We start from the raw sequence: 15,730 nt of genomic DNA on the forward strand, positions 1-15,730 counted from the left end.
CGTTGACAATCCGGCATAAAACAAGCAACTCCTTGGAAACCCAATAACACAAACGTACATACATACATTATTTACTAATCATGCATCTGGATCAAATTCTCCAAGTACTTGAACAAAACTCTACTACTCACTTTGACACCTCTAGACTTTCAACTACTAACAACTTCTAACATAGCTTTTGATACAAAGGTTTCTTCCTTCAAGTTTTTCATTGAATTAATTTTAATTAAACGTCACTAACAATGACTACATATTTTAATAGAAGTTTTTTGAACAACCAACCTGACATAAGGATTCTAGCTCGCCCACTTAGATCAGATGGAGATTCTCTGACGGGAAAAAGCGGCACTCGCCATCGATTAAACAAGACCAAGAACCATGTTTATGAATTGATCATCTTTAACATACAAGGCTTACACAATTTCTTATTTCATATAACTAAAATCTAACAAAAAAGGTAACTTTAAATCTTCAAGTCAAAGACCAGTATTAACAAATTCGTTTTTGACACAATCCAATTCATCTACTAACAACTCAAGACCTAACATCATCCCAAAAGTAACACAACTTAATAAAAGCCCAAAATAATCTAAACATACAAGTTATGATTTCTTACAAAACGGTGATTGAAGGTGAAGATGATACAAACTAGTTGTGGATGAGCCTCCTTACTGCTATCAATTGCTCTAAATCGAGATGAAACCCCAGATTTGTTCAAACTCTTCAAACCCTAGATTTTTCATCCTACTTGAACTTTCTTTCTTTCTTTCTGTGGTTTTGATAAAAGTGACTACAAAAATCTGTAAGTTTCATGTTTTGATGTTAAAACCCGAGTTTAACTCATAAACCCTTCAACTTTTCATAAATAACAAAATAACCCTTTGCTGACCCGGGGACGTACGTGGTGTGCACAAGTAGAGTGTGCGCCGCGCACTCATGCTGAAAATATTGGGCTGTTACAACTCTCTCTATGTTGATTTGTTTCTGTCATCACGAACCAATCCTAATACACCGAAGGACAACAAACCATAAGCCACTCTTCTAGTTCTCAAGTAAACTTGAACCCTCTCCTAAACCTCCATTGTACCTTCAATAATGTGACATCTTTATTTCGAAGTTGTTTCACTTTATGGTCTAAAACTTTCACCATAAATCGGGTTACGGTTCATACACCGCTTCATCGGCTAAACACTTCCTAAGTTGTGAAACATGAAAAATGTCGTGAAAGGCACTTAGCTCTTTAGGTAACAACAATCTATACGCAACTTTCCCGACTCGGGAAACTATATCAAAATTTTATTATCATCAATTCATCATTAAAAATCGCCTATTGGCATATGGCGATACGATATACGGAGTTTTTGTCAGGTTAAATAAAAGGTTAAGATCAAATACTAGGAGGGTAATATAAGTAAATTACTAAAAGGTATCATGTTCATTTATTATAAAATGCGTGGATGAATAAAAAATAGAAGTGTGAGGATCACCTACCTATATCTAAATTAACTAAATGATTTGTAACAAAATCTGTGCCCTTTTGTTTACGAACGAATATCATAACCACAAAAATCTTCTCCTCAGTTGGCCATAAGAAATAAGGAAGGATTAAAATTCTCCGTGATGTTTGGTGTGGTCAATCAAAAGAAAATAAATAACGGGCTTTGGTTACTCAAAACTAGAAACAACAATAAATTCAATGATTGGATCCTTCTTTGTTTGGTGACTTGACGTAATTTTTTTTTATTTATTTACTGATGTTATAATTCAGTAGACTTATAACTACCTTTAGTGGTTTGATTATGTTATAATTCAGTAGGCTTATAACGGCCTTTAGTGGTTTGATTCTTGATTAAGAATACTAATAATGAAGTGTAAGAAAATAGATGATAATGGAGAGAAAGAAAGAAACACTTTGTAAGTGTGAGAAATTGTGCAAGTTTAATGCTTGCATTCATGAGTATTTATAGTCTAAAATCTCAATATAAAAATACATACTTTATGTACCAAAATTGACTATATGTATACACCAAAATTGACTATCCATATCTATATTATTATTATTATAACACTCCCCCTTGGATAGAAATTTTGTTTTGTTGAAGATCAACTATAAATTACTGCCTCGTTAAAAACCTTGCTAAAGAAAACCCAGTGGGAAAAAACTTTAGCTAAGGGGAACAAAGTGCAGCATGGAGTTGACTCCCCCTCAAGTAGACATCGCTTCAGCTGTTACATCTTTTGAACATGTCTCATGCCAATGTTATGAACGTGTGTTCTGAAAATAGTAGTTGGAAGTGCTTTCGTGAAAAGATCAGCAGAGTTTTTACTGGATTGCACATATCTCATTTCAATCTGGTTGTCCTTAATGAGATTTTGAGTGTATGAGAAGAATCTAGGAGATATGTATTTTGTTTGATCACTTTTGATGTACCCTTCTTTCATCTGTGCTATACAAGCTGCATTATCTTCATAGATAGTTGTTGGATTTTTTTCACGTTCTAGTCCACAAGAATCAGTAATGAGTTGTGTCATTGATCTCAACCAAAAACATTCCCAAGTAGCTTCATGTAATGCAATCACTTCGGCATGATTTGATGATGTAGCAACAAGTGTTTATTTTTGAGAACGTCATGATATTGCAGTACCTCCATTTAGGAATACATATCCAGTTTGAGATTTAGCTTTATGTGGATCAGATAAATAACCTGCATCTGCATAACCAATCAAATCTTGTTTTGATTCGTTAGAATAAAATAATCTTAAATCAGTAGTTCCTCGAAGGTATCGAAATATGTGTTGACCATATTCAAGTATCTTTTGGTAGGAGCAGAGCTGAACCTTGCCAACAAATTAACTGCAAAAGAAATGCCAGGTCTTGTATAATTTGTAAGATATATAAGAGTCCCAATTTAACTAATATTTGGAATTTCTGATCCGTTAAGATCTTCATAATCTTCACAGTGATAAAATGAATCAGTGTCAATATTGAGTGATCTAACAACCAATGGTTTTGTCTTTAAAAATGTTTTAAAATCTTTTCGGTATAAGTTATTTGATGTACAAGTAAACCATTAGGCATATGCTCAATTTGCAATCCAAGTCAATACTGATCTCTTTATTTGTTCATATGATGTTATGATCATTGACATAAACAACTTACAATCACATATCTGGACATTGTTTTCTTAATAAGAACACATGTGCAAATAAGATTATTTGTATACCCCCTTTTTCTTATCAAGTAATCACTTAATCGGGTATACCATATGCGGCACGATTGTTTTAACCCATATAAAAATCTTTGTGATTCAATGGAATACATTTCCTTATATTTTTGCATTAGATGCTTATGATACCTTAAACCCTTCTGGTATATTCATATATATCACTATCAAGTGATCCATACAGATAAGTAGTAACAATATCCATGAGATGCATTTAAGTAACTATCAGATTGATTAAGTATCTAATAAGTAATTGTATCCATTACAGGAGGATAAGTTTTCCTCATAATTCATTTCTGGTCTTTGTGGAAAATCTTGAGTTACAAGTCTAGTTTTGCCTTGTAACTTCATTTGCACATTTCTTTTTCGGATAAAAAATTCATTTGTATCCCATATGTTTCACATCTTTAAAAGTGATAACGATTGATCCAAAAACTTTTCTTTTATTGAGCGATTCTAAGTCAGCTCGTAGTGCTCCTTTCTATTGAGCTCAATCATGTCTATTTTGATATTCAATGACAGATTTTGGTTCTAGATCATCATCTTTATTCATGATGTCATTGTAATATTATATGAAAATATCTCATCAAGATTTTTCATTTCATTTCAGTTCCAAAATATTTCATAATTTATCGCAATTTATGTATTTACATTTATCAATATCTTCTGCAGAAAGAATATTGATTTATGGTTCTTCTTAAACACTTTCTTTTACCTCATTATCAGCTGATTTTATTTTTCGAGGATTTTTATCAATGGAACCAATTGGTCTCCCACGTTTCTGCCGTAGCAAAGACTCATGAGTGACATTATTGCCAGCTTTTGTAATTTCAATTCTAGCTGAAGCATTTACTGCTAGTATATATGATTTAGTCACTTATTTTTGTATCTTTAGATGCATAAAGTAATTAATTTGCAAGTTCTTGCATATGCATTATATTTGAACTTTCTTTTCGCATTCTTTTGTGAGAGGATCAAAATACCTTAATTGATGTTCACACTTTGAAACATCATTTTATTTATATTTCATTTCTCCCCCTAATATAGGGAACAATATTTCATTAAAGTAGCAATCAGCAAAACGTGCTGTAAAAACATCACCCGTCATGGGTTCAATATATCTTATGATTGAAGATGTTTCATATACAACATATATTTCAATCCTTCTTTGAGGAACCATTTGTTGTGGTGGTGCAATTAAAAATACATTGCACAACCAAATGTTCTAAGATGGAAAATATTTGGTCTCGACCAAAATTAAGTTGGTAATGGAGAATATTTATGACTTGCACTTGGTTTAATGCAAATTAATGTCGCATCAAGTAAATTTACATGTCCCCATATAGATATTGAGAGTTTTGTACTCATTACCAATTGTCTACTTATTAGCTGCAAGCGTTTATCTATTAATTCAGCTAAACCAATTTTGTGTATGCACATGAGCAACTGGATGTTCAACAACAATCCCTGTAGACATATAATAATCATTAAATGTTTAAGATGTTAACTCACCAGCATTATCAAGTCTCATCCTTTTAATGGTGTAATCAGAATAATGTGTTCTCAATTTAATAATTTGTGCAAGAAACTTTGCAAATGCCATATTACGGCTTGATAACACACAAACATGAGACCATCCGCTAGATGCGTCTATTAGAACTATGAAATATCAAAATGGTCCACATGATGGATGAATTGTTCCATATATATAACCTTGAATTCTTTCAAGAAACATTGGTGATTATTTCTCAATATTCTTTTCATTAATCACCATATGTGCTTTTCATTAATCACTATATGTGCTTTTCATTAATCACCATATGTGCTTTTTCATTAATCACCTTATGCACTTTTCATCATATATCCTTTTCACCATATGCGTTTTTAATCATATGCGCTGCGCTTTGCATCATATGCACTTTTCATCATATGCGCTTTTAATCATATGAGCTGTGCTTTTCATTATATGCACTTTTCATTATATGCGCTTTTAATCATATGCGCTGCACTTTTAATCATATGCGCTGCGCTTTTAATCATATGCGCTTTTTATCATATGCGCTTTTCATCATATGTGCTTTTCATCATATGCGCTGCGCTTTTCATCATATGTGCTTTTTATCATATGCGCTTTTAATCATATGTGCTTTTCATAATCATCATATGTGCTTCTAATACATTTATATATGTATAATGTAAACCATGACTAAGCCTTGGTAGTTTTTTCAACCACATGATTTTTGTCGGTGATGCATAAATATTTCTCATTTTCTGTTATCATTTACTGATAATCATATCCGTTATGATATATATCAGAGAAACTTAATCAATTTCTCTTTGATTTTGAGAGAAAACAAAGCATTATTTACCAGAAAATTTGTACCATTTGGTAACATGAATTTTGGCTTTCTTTTTATCAAGTTCGCAGGACCTGATATAGTATTAATAATTCTTTCAGTTGATTTCAAATTAATGAAATATTTCTTAGATTTGATTATAGTGTGTGTTACCACTATCTGCAATACATAGGTCTCTATCATCTAATTAATATTGTATTTCAGCAAGATTCATGCTAAAACTTCAAATAAGATAAGTAAATAATGAGTAAATATTTCATGAAGATAATCAAATTTTATTACCTGAAAACAAGTTACAATCCGCAGTACATAAATGATATCACCTAATAAACATATATTTGGATGGAGTTTTAGTTGGATTAGTTAACCTCTATTATTTGCATAATTATTTTTTTTAATAACGGTTACGGAGTACTATATAAGGCTTAATAACATATATGGTCTTTATTTTTCAACTATATAAACTTCAGTCCATTGAAGCATATATATAGAGTTAGTTTCTAATCTTGACACCGTAGTTAAATGGTTATCTAGGTAATAGCCAATCAAAGATCTATAGTTCTCAGACTAGAATACTAGTATATCTAGCAAGGAGGATTTTATGTTTTAAATGGAGTAACATAATGTTTGTAGGTTGTGGATCACACTAGAAGATATTAAAATATATCTACTCCTACTTAGTACAACAAAATTAATTAAGACTATTAAGTAGATTAAGAGTGCACATAAAAATCTAAACATCTTAGATAATTTAGATTATTTAAGTCTAAGATTGCTAAGGGTTTACATGGTTTTCAAAAGATTCATTTTTTTATTATTATTATTATTATTTTTACTTTTCACCAATTGAAATGATGTGTTTTTTTCTTTCCTTTTTTTTTAACTCAATCAATTTAACGATGCCACTTTTTTACCTTTCACACCTAAAATTTTGACAAAATTATAACTACTTCATTTGTCCACTTGCTCAAAAATCTTTATATATTATATCCCTATGTATCATTTAATTTAATCATTCTTATTGTAAATTTTCATTGTGTCACTACAATCTGACTAAAATTTTCATCTTCTTCATTAACGTCTCTTCCTTTTATTATTGAATTTTAATCACATCAAAATCAAAAATATAAATTAAACTCTCACATCAAACCTTGAAGTCCAATCGCACTTTGTTATATCAATTTATTAGCCGCGACGCTGAAGCGAGTTCCAAATTTATCAACAAAATGTTAAAAAAGGTAATTTAGGTCTGTTATTTTTTTGTTGATTCAGTATTCCCCTTTTTTAATACATGCGAAATAATCGGAACTAATTGTTAATTAATTTATATGTTCCATTTTGTTGTTTAAATCAATCCGCGTTTTATGGATAAGCCGAGGGAGTTAGATCAACTCGTAACATTTATAAAATGAGCTTATCGAGTTTTTTTTCTTCTTCTTAGAATATGATATAATATGGAGTGTGTTATAATATTTTTTTATGATTTTTGATATGAATGAATTGAAAGATGAAGATGAAGAAATGTAGGAGATGTAACCCGATGAGTATAACTCAGTGATGGAAGAACCCAAGCTGATAAATTCTTGATTAGAAGACACATCGGAGGTTTCAAGATCTTCTGACGGTTTCAGCGACGGAGGTCGGTGGCTGGCGGGAATCTTGAGAGGTGGTAGTGGTGGTTGGGCAACTAGAAGAATCATCTTGGTTATATGGAGCTCTTCGTGCTGATAACGTGTTATAATTCAGTAGGCTTATAACTACCTTTAGTGGTTTGATTATGTTATAATTCAGTAGGCTTATAACTACCTTTAGTGGTTTGATTCTTGATTAAGAATACTAATAATGAAGTGTAAGAAAGTAGATGATAATGGAGAGAAAGAAAGAAACACTTTGTAAGTGTAAAAAATTGTGCAAATTTAATGCTTGCATTCACGAGTATTTATAGTCTAAAATCTCAATATAAAAATACATACTTTATGTACCAAAATTGACTATATGTATACACCAAAATTGACTATCCATATCTATATTATTATTATTATAACACTCCCCCTTGGATAGCAATTTTGTTTTTGTTGAAGATCAACCGTCGGCAAATAAAAAACAAAAGTATGTGAGCTGTAAAAGAAGGCCATGCGATCGCATGGGCAGGAAGACCAAAAACCATGCGATCGCATGGTGCACAGTATCAGCTCAGGTCCTATAAAGTTCGCGTGTTTTGGCCGAAAATAATATACCTTTTTCTAATCTATCTCTCACTCTCTACGATATATATATATATATATATATATATATATATATATATATATATATATATATATATATATATATATATATATATATAATTAATAATTTTAATTTTAATTTTAATTTAATAATAATAAGGGTATGTTAGCGAATGTTGTAAGTGTGTAAGTCGAAATTATGTCCGTGTAACGCTACGCTATTATTAATAATTGTAAGTTATGTTCAACCTTTTTAAATTAATTTCTCGTAGCTAAGTTATTATTATGCTTATTTAAATCAAAATAATCATGATGTTGGGCTAAATATTAAAGACGGGGTAATTGGGCTTTGTACCATAATTGGAGTTTAGACAAAAGAACGACACTTGTGAAAATTAGACTATGGGCTATTAATGGGCTTTTTATTTGTTTAATTGAATGATAGTTCGTTAATTTAATAAAAAAATTACAATTGGACGTACCTATAAATAACCACATACACTCGATCGGACACGATGGGCGGGATATTTATAAGTACTAATAATCGTTCATTTAACCGGACACGGGAATGGATTAATAGTCAATGGATTTATTAAAACATGGGTGAATTACATACAAGAAAAATTGGTGTAATTATAGTTTAAGTCCCCAATTAGTTGGAATAATTGACTTCAGATATATAAGGATAATTTGACGAGGACACTAGCACTTTATATTTATGACTGATGGACTGTTATGGACAAAAACCAGATGGACATATCGAATAATCCAAGACAAAGGACAATTAACCCATGGTAATAAACTAAAATCAACACGTCAAACATCATGATTATGGAAGTTTAAATAAACATAATTCCTTTATTTCATATTTCATCACATTTTTATTTACTGTCATTTTATTTATTGCACTTTTAATTATCTTGCTTTTTAATTATCGCAATTTTATTTATCGCTCTTTAATTATTGTCATTTACTTTACTCTTTAAATTAAGTTGTATTTAATATTTTTACATTAGGTTTTAACTGCGACTAAAATTTTAAAATCGACAAACCGGTCATTAAACGGTAAAAACCCCATTTTATAATAATAATACTACTTATATATATATATATATATATATATATATATATATATATATATATATATATATATATATATATATATATATATATATATATATATACACACACAAATATAGTTTTAAAAATATAGCGTTAAACTTGGCTAGTTCCCTGTGGACGAACCGGACTTACTAAAAACTACACTACTGTACAATTAGGTACACTGCCTATAAGTGTTGTAGCAAAGTTTAGGTATATCCACTCTATAAATAAATAAATAATTTGTGTAAAATTGTATCGTATTTAATAGTATTTTGCAACAAAAATATAACTATTTCGTATACACCTCTGCGCACATCAAGTATTTTTGGCGTCGCTGCCGGGGACTAAACAACGCCGAAAGCGAAACGCTATATAAAAAAAAGGATTTTTAATTTATTTTTGTAAAAATACGTTTTAAATATTAAAAATTCAAAAATATAAAAAGAAAAACAAAATATATATATATATATATATATATATATATATATATATATATATATATATATATATATATATATATATATATATATATATATATATATATATATTTTAAGAGTTTGTTTAAAATATAAAGTTATTCTATTACTATTTTAGTTTTTAAAAATTAAGTTTTTATTTATTTTATATAAATAATATATAAACAAAAAAAAATAAAAATGTAAAAAAATAAAAAAAAATTAAAAACAAATCTGAGTCTGCAAGTATTTCGACCTGCATCCCAGCTGAACCTGCATCTCATGCGATCGCATGAGATGGGTGCTTGAAACCCATGCGACCGCATGAGGCATCCTGACACGCAACATCTGATCATAGTACAACATTAATTACGGAGTATAATTTAATTATTATTATTATAAACCCTAATTAGGGTTATTTATTATACTAATGAATTTTAGTTTTATTTAATTTATATTTTTAACTTATATTTAGTTTTATTAAATATATAAACTTAATACTTTTATAAAATAATAATATAAAAATAATATTTTTATAAAAATTGTATTTTTATAACTTTAAGCCTATTTTTATATTTTGTATATTTTTAATCGTTAAAGCATATTTTTATAATTTTTCGTTCGTAATTAGTTCGTAACTTAGTATTTTGCCGTAGTTATTTTATTTCTAGATTTTTAGGCTTTGCCGTAAAATTCCTTAAGTGCTTTTTCTTTAGATTAAGACTTAGGCGCTTTAGAATTTTGCGACGCCGTTTTAAGATTTTAGTACTTTTTAAGTTATTGCCGTTTTGGATATAGAATTCCTTTTAAGCTTTAATACCTTTAGACGTAAGTTTTAAATTTTAGTTTTTAGACTTTTAAGTTTCGACGCTGCATTTTATTATTTTTTGACGCTTATTTTTCGACCTTTTATTTTTCGACATTTTTCGACGCGCTCTTTTTCTTTCTTATTTCTTGACGCTCTAGTTTTTAGGACATAGAATTTTCTATTTCTTCTCTAAAATTTCAAAACGAAAAAATTATTTTAAGCGGTTAAATTGATAGACATCCAAAATTTTCTGGTTCGTAGTAATAGTTGGATTTGTTAGTGGCGAGTTGTGGGCTTCCGATTTAAAGGGTCCTGGCTACCTACTGCATCTGTTGGCTATTTGAAACGTGGGCAAAATCAAAAAAGTCTATTAATTTGATAACTTATATAATTTTTATCTTTTATAACTAATAGGATATTCAGTGAATGCACCGAGTAAAACGTTCACCACCTTTCATACGTTCACCACCTGTAACTCGATCAAGACATCTAGCCAATATTGTCGTCGTTGATTTTTCTTTAGAATCGTTATCCAGTCGACCAAGTACTCCAATTCAAATTTCTGATAATCTATTTTTTAAACCCGACCTCACAATTGAGAATCCGGAGGATATTTAGGGACAATTCAGAGATCATGAACCACTAATCATTCCTCCGGAACCACCAATCACTCATCCAGAGATTGTCGAGGAAGAAACCATTAAATCAGAATCCCTTAGTGATTCAGATTCAACAAACTCAATCATGGAAAATCTGGAACCTCTAAGTATGGAAGATCGAATGAGAGCTAAACGCACTGGCCAAGGTCACGCAATTACTCAACCAGACATTAACGCGCCAGATTATGAAATCAAAGGACAAATCCTACACATGGTAACTAATCAATGCCAATTTAGTGGTGCGCTGAAGGAAGATCCAAACGAACATCTTCGTACCTTTAATAGGATCTGTACTTTATTTAAAATCCGAGAAGTGGAGGATGAACAGATATATCTCATGCTATTTCCCTGGACTTTAAAGGGAGAAGCCAAAGATTGGTTAGAATCAGTACCTGAAGGGGCGATTGATACATGGGATGACTTAGTTGAAAAATTTCTTAAACAATTCTTTCCAGCATCTAAAGCCGTGAGACTTCAAGGAGAAATTGTTACGTTCACGTAAAAGCCAAATGAAACTCTATATGAGGTGTGGACAAGATTTGGAAAGTTATTGAGAGGATGTCCGCAACATAGTTTAGACACTTAACAAATAGTACAAATATTCTACCAAGGATGCGACATCACTACACGAAAAGACATCGACATAGCAGTTGGTGGTTCCATTATGAAGAAAACCGCAACTGAAGCTTACAAAATTATTGATAACAATGCTTCCCACTCACATGAGTGGCACCAAGAAAAAGATATCGTTAGATCATCTAAAGCAGCTAGAGCCGATTCTAGCCATGACTTTGATTCCATTTCCGCAAAGATAGATGCTGTCGAGAGACGAATGGAAAATATGACTAAAGATATTCACTCAATAAGAATTAGTTGTGAGCAGTGTGGAGGACCACATTTGACAAAAGATTGTCTCACTATTGAACAAATAATGGAACAAAGAGAGAATGTTTCATATATAAACCAAAGGCCTGGAAATAATTATCAAAATAATTATCAACCGCCAAGACCAATCTACAATCAAAACCAGAATTATAACCGAAATGTTCCATACAACAACCAACAAGGTCCTAGCAATCAACAAGCATCTAACAATACTTACAAATAGCAAAGACCTATTTTTCAAAACAAACCACCACAAACCGATGATAAAAGGCCAAATTTAGAAGATATGACGTCGAAGCTAGTTGAATCTCAAACTCAATTTTCCACATCTCAGAAACAAACCAATGAACAAAATGCTCAAGCATTTAGAAATCAACAAGCTTCTATTCAAAATCTGGAACAAGAAGTAAGCAACCTAGCAAGGTTGATAGGTGAAAGAAAACCGAGAAGTCTACCTAGTGATACAAATGCTAACCCCTGGAATGAAACTGCTAAAGCCATTACCACGAGAAGTGGTATTACACTTAAACCACCTGAAATACCTGTAATTTCTGATGACGCTATTCCTACTCCACAAGAACCACAATCTGAACAAGAGAAAGAAACAGAATCGGTAGTTGAAAAGGTTAATGAAGATAACACAGTCAAAGCTAAACTTTATGTTAAACCATACTAACCACCACTTCCTTACCCGAGTAAAATGAGAAAAGAAAGTCTTGAAGCTGAGCAATCCAAATTCTTGGATATGCTTAAAAAATAAATGTAAATCTTCCTTTCATTGATGTGATTTCGGGAATGCCTAGATATGCTAAATTCTTGAAAGATCTAATCACAAATAGAAAGAAAATGGAATAACTATCGGCTGTTACAATGAATGCTAATTGTTGTGCAGTATTGTTGAATAAGATACTAGAAAAATTATCAGATCCAGGAAGTTTTACAATTTCATGTTTTCTGGGTAGTCTTAGTTCAATAGAAGCATTGACAGACTTAGGTGCTAGTATAAATTTAATGCCGTATTCACTATACGCTAAACTAGACTTTGGAGAATTGAAACCAACACGAATAAGCATACAATTAGCCGATCGATCAGTAAAATATCCTAGAGGGATAATGGAGAACATGCTAGTTAAAGTTGGTACTTTAGTATTTCTAGTAGATTTTGTTATTCTGGACATGGAAGAAGATTCTCGAGTTCCTCTCATATTAGGAAGACCATTCTTAAACACGGTTAAAGCAATAATAGACGTGTTCGTTAAGAAACTGACCCTAAGTATAGAGGACGAGAGTGTTACCTTTTCTGTTGATAGAGCCATGCAACAACCGCAATCTGCAGATGATACATGTTATTGAATTCAAACTATAGATTCACATGCAGAATTGTTAGAAGAATTTCCAGAATTACAAGGAATAGGAGAATGTTCTTTAGGAGAAGGAATTGAACCAATTGATGAAGCTGAAATGTTAGCCGCACTCATGGCTAATGATTATGAACCAACAACAGAAGAAATTCAAATGTTAAAAGAAAAAGACAGATATCGATACAAATCATCGATAGAAGAACCACCGACATTAGAGTTAAAGCCACTTCCAAACCATTTGGAATACGCTTATTTACATGGTGAATCTGAATTACCTGTAATAATATCGTCTTCTCTTACTGAAAATGAAAAATCTCAACTCATTTCTGTGCTAAAAGCTCATAAACCAGCTATTGCATGGAAGATTCATGACATTAAAGGCATAAGTCCTTCGTATTGCACACATAAAATCCTTATGGAAGAAGGTCATAAAACGTATGTGCAACGCCAACGAAGACTAAATCCTAATATGCAAGTTGTTGTTAAGAAAGAAATTATTAAACTGCTAGATGCAGGTTTAATTTATCCAATCTCTGATAGTCCATGGATAAGCCCAGTTCAATGCGTACCTAAGAAGGGTGGCATGACTGTCATCACAAATGAAAAAAATTAGCTTATTCCTACTAGGACTGTAACAGGATGGTGTGTTTGTATTGATTATAGAAAATTAAATGACGCCACCAGAAAAGATCACTTTCCCTTACCTTTCATTGATCAAATGTTGGAAAGATTAGCCGGAAATAGTTACTATTGTTTTCTTGACGGTTTTTCCGGATACTTTCAAATTCCAATAGCACCCGAGGACCAAGAGAAAACCACGTTCACGTGCCCTTATGGTACTTTTGCTTACAAACGCATGCCATTTGGACTTTGCAACGCCCCTGCAACCTTTCAAATGTGCATGATGGCGATTTTTCACGACATGATAGAAGAATGCATGGAAGTTTTCATGGATGACTTTTCAGTCTTCGGTGATACTTTTGAAACATGTCTAGTTAATCTTAAACGAATGCTTATTAGATGCGAATAATCAAATCTAGTTCTTAATTGGGAGAAATGCCATTTCATGGTTAGAGAAGGCATCGTTCTTGGTCATAAAATTTCCAAGGAAGGAATTGAAGTGGATAGAGCTAAAGTAGATGTAATTGCTAAACTTCCACATCCCACCAATGTTAGAGAAGTTAGGAGTTTTCTAGGGCATGCCGGTTTCATAAAAGATTTTTCTAAAATTGCCACTCTTATGAATAAACTCCTAGAAAAGGATGCTCCATTCATCTTTTCAGATGAATGTATCAAATATTTTAATATTCTTAAAGAAAAACTCACTAATGCACCGATCATGATAACTCCAAATTGGAATCTACCATTTAAACTCATGTGCGATGCAAGTGATTTTGCAATGGGAGCCGTTTTAGGACAAAGGATTGAAAAACGATTTTAACCTATTTATTACGCTAGTAAGACGTTACAAGGAGCACAAACAAATTACACAACTACTGAAAAAGAACTCCTTGCTATTGTCTTTGCTTTTGACAAATTTCGTTCATATATCGTTCTAGCTAAAACGGTGGTCTATACTGACCACTCTGCTCTTAGATACCTATTTTCGAAACAAGATGCCAAACCACGATTAATCCGTTGGATCTTACTCCTACAAGAAATCGATATTGAAATCCGAGACAAAAAAGGAGCAGAAAATCTCGCCGCTGATCATCTTTCTCGTCTTGAAAATCCCGAATTAGAAGTTCTAAATGAATCGGCCATACAAGATAACTTTCCTGATGAATATCTATTGAAGATAGATTACAATGAAATTCCATGGTTTGCAGACTATGCAAACTACTTGGTATGTGGATTCCTTGAAAAAGGGTTGTCGTACCAAAAACGAAAGAAATTCTTTAGTGATATAAAACACTATTTCTGGGAAGATCCATATTTGTTTAAAAGTTGTCCCGATGGAATAATACGCTGATGTGTATTCGGAGATGAAGCCAATTAAATCTTAAACCATTGTCACACAGGACCAACAGGAGGGCATTATGGGTCTCAACTTACAGCAAGAAAAGTCTACGACGCTGGATTCTATTGGCTTACAATTTTCAAAGACGCACACCTTCTTTGTAAATCCTGTGATGCATGTCAAAGGGCCGGAAAAATAAGTCAACGTGATGAAATGCCACAAAATGTCATTCAAGTATGTGAAGTATTTGATATTTGGGGTATTGACTTTATGGGTCCATTTCCAAAATCTCATAATAATCTCTATATTCTCGTTGCCATTGTTTATGTATCTAAATGGGCGGAAGCACAAGCTCTCCCAACTAACGATGCATGAGTTGTAGTCAACTTTTTAAAACATCTTTTTGCAAGGTTTGGAACACCGAAAGCTTTAATAAGTGAATGGGGTACTCATTTTTGTAATAATCAACTTGAGAAAGTTCTCAAAAGATATGAAGTAACTCATAAAATCTCAACCGCGTATCATCCACAAACAAGTGGACAAGTTGAAAATACCAACCGAGCATTAAAACGTATTCTAAAGAAAACCGTAGGATCAAATCCAAAGGAATGGTCCATGAAATTAGAGGATGCACTCTGGGCTTTTAGAACAGCCTACAAAACTCCAATTGGAACCACACCTTTTAGACTCGT

The sequence above is a fragment of the Rutidosis leptorrhynchoides genome, chromosome 1, assembly GCF_046630445.1.
Source record: "Rutidosis leptorrhynchoides isolate AG116_Rl617_1_P2 chromosome 1, CSIRO_AGI_Rlap_v1, whole genome shotgun sequence".
NCBI lineage: Eukaryota > Viridiplantae > Streptophyta > Magnoliopsida > Asterales > Asteraceae > Rutidosis > Rutidosis leptorrhynchoides.